Source organism: Coenobita brevimanus, chromosome 14 (assembly GCF_032717465.1).
Source record: "Coenobita brevimanus isolate Jiangsu-jjx chromosome 14, ASM3271746v2, whole genome shotgun sequence".
NCBI lineage: Eukaryota > Metazoa > Arthropoda > Malacostraca > Decapoda > Coenobitidae > Coenobita > Coenobita brevimanus.
The window spans coordinates 49,324,407-49,332,315 of NC_136967.1; the positions used below are offsets into that span (position 1 = coordinate 49,324,407).

General features: G+C 45.3%; 1 pseudogene; it reads right to left on the reverse strand.

Annotated features, from left to right (window-relative positions):
- Positions 1–7,298: 7,298 nt before the first annotated feature.
- On the reverse strand, positions 7,299–7,625 carry LOC145390394 (Y-box-binding protein 1 pseudogene; annotated as a pseudogene).
- Between the last annotated feature and the right edge of the window lie 284 nt (positions 7,626–7,909).

Below are 7,909 nucleotides of genomic sequence, written 5' to 3' on the forward strand. Positions count from 1 at the left end.
GAGAGAGAGAGAGAGAAGGCAGGCAAGGGGCAGTGTTGAGTGCATTGTCAAGCTGAGGGAAAGATGAAGGAAGGGAAGGAAGGAGGGCGAGAATGAATGAAAAAGCGCCGTAACACCGAGGTCATCTGGCGTCATATGTAAAACAATAATATAATAAAAAACAAAACATAGAAATCACAAGTTTATAAGGCATAAAAGAAACAAAATTCCCTAAGGTGATGCACATCCCCCCAGGACAGAGAGAGAGAGAGAGAGAGAGAGAGAGGCATCGCGAGTACGGAAAACGTGGCAACACTGTACAGAGGTTCGTGCCCCACCCGAACCGCCACTTTAGAATGGTACGACCATAGCTGCGAAATGACGGTGTCTGAAGATTAAGAATAACAAAATTACTGGGACTCGGGGAATAGACTGTGAAGCCTAGAACTAGAGTCCGAACCATACAATCTTCCCAACCTTCTCTTGCCATGCGAGTTCAGGCTGTCAGTAAGATGCGTGGCGACTGACAAAAAATTATTGTATGGAAGTATGAATAATATAAAACTCTTCCTCTTTCTCTGCTGGCAGTGAGACGTGTAGGGATGGTGCGTCAGATAAAATAAGCCCTGGGTGAGTGACTGAGCTCTATAACATGGAGAGGCTATCTCATGGGTTGTGCCACGTAGTTTGTAGGTCCGCCAAAAGGGCGACGCTGGTGTAGTTGCAGCCCAGATGAAATACCCCGCCTGACACCAGCGCCCTTTGAAATCAGCTGATGAGTTCGGAAAATGTAGTGCCATGGTCCACCGTTAAGCTACCGGATGCAAATATGGGCAAAGGAATTCATCGACGTGAGATCGCGTTAAATTTCACACATCCTTTTAAGAAATATATCTTGTTGCTAAATCTATAACGTGCTGGCGACCATCATCCACTCACTTAATGTACTGCTGGCTACATCTTCCTTCCCCTATACCATTCTTTTTCTGTGTCACCCCTCTTCTGTTCCTGTTTCTCCCATCTTTCCTGTTACTTTTTATTCTTCGTCTTCTTTCCTTTTCAGGTGGTTTTAAAATGAAAGACAAGTCTAATAGTTCCCCATAAGCCAGGAAACCATTTACAGTGCTGTCTGTTTACCACAAAACCAACCCATATGTGTTCCCTATGTGTCAGCAAGTGGCTGGTGGAGAGTTAGCTCCCCTCTCCGTGAAGTAACTAACACAGAGACAAATAGCCACCATTTATGAGATTATGTCGTCTGGCAATAGATAGACTAATAAACACATTACGCTTGTTTACATTCATGCAGCATGCAGGATATTCGCATTGCATATAACTTACAAAAAATAGGTGTTCAAAGACGCGCGCGCGCGCGCGCGAGCGAGCGAGAGAGAGAGACAGACAGACAGACAGACAGACAGACAGAGAAAGAGAGAGAGAGTTGTAATATAGAGGCCAGTGCTTCGATGTCACTAATCTTTAATATTTATTATAAAAAAATGCTTTGTTAAGAAGTACTACAGGTAGAATCAGTATCTTGAGGCTATAGTTATTTGGGCACTTTTATTAACAAGAGAGATGGGGGAGGCCTCCTGAATACGAGTCAGTGAGGTTAAAGTCTGTCAAGAAAGTGAGAAAAACTTTCAAATTTTGCAAAGGAACAAAAATAAGTTCTTAAAACATCAGCCAATGCCACTACTTATTTCCCCAGGTGTGTTACACATCATCTAACACAGTATTACTATACAGAGAATATCTGATTGTTTAATCATCCAATGTTTGACACCTCCATTGAGAACAATCTTGTTCACAAATTAATAATGCTGGTATCACAATGCTACAGTATTATTAGGGTACATCGCATAAAGGAATCCATCACTGAGGAAGCTATTGGTACTAGAGTAAGAAAGTAGTTGGCTAGGTTGATTGCATTTAAAAATCAGTAAGGGGTAATAATGGAAGTATGTTTTTGTAGATGAAGATATTTGTAGGTGGTACTGTTAATAGCTGGTAGATAATGACACTTTTTTTACTGTAAATAATGTGCTTATATACTTTATCATGGCGAAATTTACATTATTCTCATATATCTGTTCTCTCTATCGACCTCAGTTTTATTTATCATAATTAAACAGACATTAGTTTAAGGAGTTCATAAAGAATAAAGAAGAAAGGCATGTTCTGCATTGCAATAACCTATGGCGTTCTTTTATTCATACTCTTGGCTAATTGTTTCCCATATAATTCTTGAAGCTAGGCAGAAAACAAAATCTATATATACTTTTGTATTATGATACATATGTATACAAATGCATTACTGTGGTGGAGACGACGAGTGCGGGTGTTCAAAATGGTGACCGTAAGTCACAAGCTCCCTGCGGAGACAGCCCCTCCATATTATAGAGCTCAGTGCGATGAGTTGAGACAGGATGGTATGATGAAGTGTGTGCCATATGAGGACCGACAGAGGAATGGGGTCATGGCAAGTAGTTGACTGAGGAAGGGGACTATGGGAGATGAATAACTTGAGGTGGTATGGAGTAAGGCAGGGAAAAACGAAGCTTAGGGAAAAACGAAGCTTGAATTATTTCCTTGAATAAAACGACATATTCTTCATTCCTTTTTATATCAGGTTTTAGTCACCCTCGGAAGGTCAGGGAAGGGGACTGAGGCACGGAAAAAAGATAAGGGACTAAGGAAGGGTTAAGACTTAGATATGGTACTATGGAAAGTCGACATGAGAGGGAAGAAGGAAGGGAGTGATAACGCCAAATTATGAATAATGACATGGAAGGGGACTGCAAGGGGACTACGTAGATGTCGGAAATAGCCTAAGGAAGGAACCTTGACGGGGAGGGGAACTTAGGAGATGAAAAGAGGAATTTATGACAGTATGATACAACTGAAATGGAGGAGAAAAACGGACACTGAGAGAGGGGACTATATGGAGAACGGAGATACCAGAAAAAGATGGAAAATTATTGCAAAGAGGGAAAGAAGAAAGCTTGAACGAAGAAGGTTTAGACTAGTGAAGGAGAATCATTAAGGCAGACAAACTTTGCTAAGTCCCATTATTTCTCAGTAGGAAAGGAAGTACTAAGATGAACTGCAAGAAGGCGAAGAAGATGACTTTCATGAAAGAATGATGAAGCTATGAAGCAGTGCATGGCATAATGAGATCCAGACAAAGAAAGGACAGTGAAGGAGGGAAACTGAGGAAGTGCGATATGAGGGAGAATAAGAGAGAGGAAATTGTGGTTGGATAATGAATAAGGTGTGGAATAAAGAAGAAAGCAGATAATGTCAAAAATGGAAAGAAGATGACTAAGGAAAGGGAACTTGAGTTGAGGTGATGTGGGGTTTGAGGAATGGGAGCAGAGTTGGGGTAGTATGAATTATGTTGGGGAAGGTGGATAACTTAGAGAAAACGGGGGGGGGGGGACAGGGAAGAGGAGTTGATGGTGAAACAATGAATGAGAAAAACACAAAAATTAAGAATCCTGGTTTACGATTAGTAATCAGGTTAATGAGATGGAAGAAGATTTTAAAAAGGAGACTGAGGAAGACAGGACAGAGTGGGTAACAGATAAGATCAGGAAGAAGAATGATGCTCTGAGCAAGGGGTCAATGAAGGACAAGAACTGTAGCATACTGAGAGATCTCAATGATTTTATGAAGAGAAGAAACATAAATTTATGCCCTTCATCCTCCCGAAGGTCATGAAACTCTTTCGTTTAATGGCCTGTAGTATTTTTGGTATCATTAAAGAATTTCGTTTCCCGTCAGTACACTTGTTTCAACCTGGACGAATTACATAGAGCCTCCTTCTACCCCTTCATTGCTTAGGTACTCTTCTTTGTTCTCGGATGTAGAGATCCTCGAATCAATCTGTGTCTCCAGACGAATGGTAGGGAGGTGGATATCTTCTGTCATCGACATATTCTGGGGGAAATTTCTAACCTACAGAATATTAATGGCATGCTTAATAGTCCCCATGCATGGAACGGGATTATTTTATATCTTACTAGATAATATTTTATAATACTTTCTTTACAAGCAGTTTACCTCAGTTCCATTCATTGCCAGGACACTTATTGCATTTCATTCTTGCTTGCTCCATATGATTTTATTCAACCGAAACTACAGTTGATAAAGGAAGCAAGCTATTTTCTTCATCTTACTTTCATTTTCATATGCTGTTAATCATCTCAGCAAAATTCTGTCACAAATTTGGTAGATGTAATGCCATCCAATATTTTTCCACACCCATACCCCGTTATCTGGCGAATCGATAAGCAGCACTTCGCTAGACTGAACACAAGAAATAGGCAAATATTCCAACAATCCGAACAGTTTGAATGTCCATCGCCTTGCTAGTCCGATATCCTGCCTCTCCAGTCCAACACCTAGCCTTTCCCTATGTTTGAAACGAGGCTCTCCCGGTCCTCTTGTCCTCCCTCCGTCCCCTCTCTTCTCCCCCCCACCCGTCCCTCCTCCATCCCCCACCCGTCCCTCCTCCATCCCCCACCACACTCAGCATTGTCAGGCATGTCTCCCTCCGTCCCCCTGCCTTCCCCTACCCCTGATTGTTTTCCTCTCCATCCCCCTCCTCCCCAACCCCCGCTTGTCTCCCGTGTGTGTGTGTGTGTGTGTGTGTGTGTGTAATTCACCGGGTCGGTCAGGATCACTTGATGGTCGTGATCGTCAGCATTTTACCCTCCCGGAAGGGAGCTGAGAGCTCATATAGTCCGATCTAAGGGCAAGGCTATGACCTTCACACACCCACACACCCGTCCCCTTGCTCCAGGGGGACAGTAACCACCCACTTCTTCAGTGAAACTTTTCGCAACTTGAGCGAGGCGCGAACTCCCGTCTACCAGATGGCAAGCGAGAACGTTACCACTGCGCCAGCGAGCGGTGTGTGTGTGTGTGGGTGTGTGTGTGTGTGTGTGTGGGTGTGTGTGTGTGTGTGTGTGTGTGAGATTGGTGAGTGAATGATGGTTGTGAGAGAGTGGGAGTGGTGAGCGAGTGACTGGGTGAGTGAGAGTGGTGAGTGAGTGTCTGAGTGAGTGACTGAGTGAGTGGGTGGGGTAAATGAGTGATACAGAGTGAGTGAGTAAGAGTGATGAGTGAGTGAGTGAGTGATGAGTGAGTGAGTGCTGAGTGAATGAGTAAGTGAGAGTGAGTGAGTGAGAGTGAGTGAGTGGGTGAGTGAATGAGTGAGTGAGACTGAGGGCGGGGGGGTAGCAGGGCTGTTTGGCTTTCTTGCCTCGTTCTCTGTGCCCCCTCCCTCCCTCACCCCCACTTGTCTCCCTCTCCCACCCCTTCTTGTCTCCTTGTCCATCCCCCCCACCCTCCCTCACCCCTGCCTGTTGCACTGCCAGCAGCCTGCCTGGCTGTTTAGTTGCCCTGAAGAGGTGTTGAATATCGCACATCCCACCATCCCACCCACCTGCACGTGATGTTTGGTGTGCCATTTTTTAGCAATAATGTTGTTTATGAGGCTAATAACACTACCTATGATGTTTCTGTGTCAGTCTCTGTTGATTGAGTAAGGTATATGAGAGTTTGGGTTTGGGTCTGCAACACATCTCTGGCATTTCTTCCGTCTCTTATAGGGAAAATTGCTTCGATATCTGACATGCTCGCTGACCGAACACTCCCACTGGCACACAACACTGCCGGATATTGGGGTATGGGATCTGGCACACAAACAGAATGAGAGACAAAGACAGACAAAAGGTATAAAACACATAACCAGCTTGCTTCTTCCCAAGCAGGTCCAGTAAAAGGGTCAACCCATATCCACTAAGCTCTTCCATTTTCTAATAAGCAGGTATTTGATAATTCCATGCCCAACACATTCGAACTCTGTGTAATTATAGTTTTGCCCTGCTTTTGAAGTGCAGATCGAAGGTCGATGATTTGATGTCATGTCTCGCACTTTCTGCAAAAATCACGAGTCAGACTACCTGGGAGAGTACCGAGTGCATCTGGTGACCAGTGGATGTCCATTAATTATCTTCAGGATCAGAAAGGAGGCTATTATGGATATATAATCCCAAATCTCTTCACTGGGGGTAATCAGCTCAAGGCACTGTTAAACATAGTTTAATGCTGTAATCCTCTTCATGCTGAAGTTACTCAGTGTATCAAGACAACATGTTCCCAGTACTGTAATTGTATCTTGAATGAGTGTGTTAATGATGCAAATGGTTTGCAGCATCTCACTCACTTTTAACTCACAGGTAGGTAAACTTTTACAACGTTGTGAGTACCACATCACGTCAGTGTTGTTGTTGTTGCTGTGAACATTCTCCCTACACTAACAGTGGTGTGGCACAGGCAAACAAAGAGCCCATCAGAGGTGGGCACAAAAAAGAAACAGACAAGCAGAAAAAAGAAAGAGAAAAAAAAGCGGGAGAGTCAGCCACAACAGGGTCCAAAGCAATGGTGGAAGGCAGGTCAAGTGCAATGGCAGACAGATGGAACAGGGGGCGGTAAATTTAAGATAGCAGTCTGGTCACGATGTAGTGGACTATAGCAGCACGATCAGGATCTGCAGCACTGTTGGCATCGATACCAGCTACTCAAGCAGGAGAGAGGGCATTGGAAATGATAGCCTCACGGATCTCCTGATAGAGCTGCCGGCAGATGAAAGGCAGAGTGTCATAGTCATTTATCGGATCCATGAGGTTAATGAGAAGCTCTTCCAAATACGTATCCGTGCAGGAGACAAGGTGGTCGGCGGCTGGAAGTGGTGGAAAGGGTACCAGGAGGCACCTGGCGATGCTGGAAGGGTTGGCCTTGCACCTGCCACTCTTCTTGTTCTTTTTTTTTCCCATAGGTGGTGGGGGGAAGAGGTGCGAGAGACATTGTCAGATGGTGATGGTAGAGGCATCTCCACAACACCAGCAGCAGATGAAGAAGGGGAGGAGGGGGGTTCTTTTACATTTAGATGCACGGAAGGGACGGGAGAAGAGACCCACTCCTCCTCGGCTCCTGACAGCGGGAGGTGAACCTCGACGACAGTGTCCCCAAGTTAAAGTTCCACGGCCTGTGACGGTGCCGGATTGGTGATCGGAATTTCACTGGCAGTACCAGTCGCCCTGTTGAGTGGGTCATCCAGCTGCAGCCGTCTCCATGGTGTTGTGCAGGATAGTGGTGGCTGCCACTGCTGGGCCTCACACTCACAATGAGGGGGAGAACGTGTACCGCAGGCAAAACTTCTAGGAATGGCAAGGCAGGAAGCCCGTTCACCTCAAAAATTTTGAGGTAGGAGAACAGGCAGAACCGCCTTGTCACCTTAACTAAAAGCTTCAGCCATCGCGATACACATCGTAAATGATAGTATTTATCTCACCAGAACTCCCAGGACCCCCAAGCCGGCGTCTCCGGGCCGTGAGGTGCCATCGTGCATGGGCAGAGCCCTTCACAGCAACACCCCCCGGTCCAGTGACATCCCTAGCCTCGGGACCCTTGGGATCCTGAATGAGACGAAATTCCACTGTCTCCCCCTCGCCTAAAGAACGTCGGAAACGCCGTGAATTTGGCACAGTGATCCCAGAGCTATGGACAAAGACATCAATGTCAGTGTCCTGGCACTTGATGGCTCCATAACATGCTCTCAAGCTGAACCAATTCATGGTTTCCTTAATCTTGTAAGCTCCCGGCGACTCAGTTCTGCTGCTGGATGACCCCCTCAACGGGTCGCAGGCACAAGCAGAGGCGCTGGTACTCTCTCATAGCTCGGGCATAGTGGTGACTGGCCAGACCAAGCAATGAACAGAGCTGTCGCATGTCAATGGCTGTTCGTGATAAACTAATCACTGCGGCTAGGCAACTACCCAACAAGGTAAGAAAACGATTTATGTCATTCACCACACTCTAGGGAAGGTGTTGATGATCACAAGTATTTTAATTTCGACAA